This window comes from Brassica oleracea, chromosome C3 (genome assembly GCF_000695525.1).
Source record: "Brassica oleracea var. oleracea cultivar TO1000 chromosome C3, BOL, whole genome shotgun sequence".
Lineage (NCBI taxonomy): Eukaryota > Viridiplantae > Streptophyta > Magnoliopsida > Brassicales > Brassicaceae > Brassica > Brassica oleracea.
In genome coordinates, this window is record NC_027750.1 from 28,856,113 (window position 1) to 28,857,187 (window position 1,075).

The following is a 1,075-nucleotide window of genomic DNA, read 5'->3' on the forward strand; positions in this document are numbered from 1 at the left end:
AGTGTTATAAATCAATTGGTGGATGTCCATAACCGGCTCGGTCCATAACCGGCCCATACACTTAGAGAGAGAGATGGCCCAACCCTAGAGAGAGAGGCGGTCGCGAGACTTGGAGAGGAGAGAGAGGCGGTTACAACTTGCCTATTTCCTAATTCGTTTATGTTTATGATTTGTAATTTTTCCTATTATTGTATTTTCATTTATCTCTCTCGTAACCCCTATATAAAGGAAACACTTATTCACTAATAATAGACAGATATTTACAGTTTTAAATCTTTAAGTTTACAACAGTTTTATGTTATTGAATACTTTTTGGTGCTCTCTAGTTTTAACCATGCGATGGCAGTGTAGTCGCAAACGGGCTTTTGATTGCTAATCAATTTTGGTTTGAATGCACTGCACTACATTTCATCATGTGTCCAAGAATACACATCCTTTGAAAATTAGTTCGGATTCTTTTGTGGATCCTGGTTATTTCTAGGTTAATAAAAAAAGTGATACACAAATATTTGGAATATGAAAATTTGTTATATATCTGTTCTATTAAAAGAGAATCACTCTGAAAAAATCTAGTTATACAAGGTTGTTAGACCTTTTCACTAGACTATTAATATTTTGGTTATCTTAAATTTATATTAACAATATATTACCATATATTTCTTCAACAATGATTTAATCAATTTAATAGGTGATATAACTAGATTTCCTAAATTTTCTGAGATTTGCCTTAAATAAAATATTTTAAATTTTTGTGACATGAATCAAAGCCATCTGTGATACTTATATATTTGCTGATCATATCTACAATATAGCCTAAAAGATAATTAGCTATATATTAATTAATAATAAATAATACTCATTTCTTTCATGTAAACAAAACATTGTGAGATTCACGAGTGGACTATCATTATTTAAACACATGACATATAGACTATGCAATCAGAAAATATTTACTTACGGTTTTAACAATTTATGGTTCACGACTTCACATAGTTTTGACTGGTAAAGCTAAAAATACACTTATTAGACACATATCAGACCTACTGAATACACAAGTTTAACAATATTGATTTTT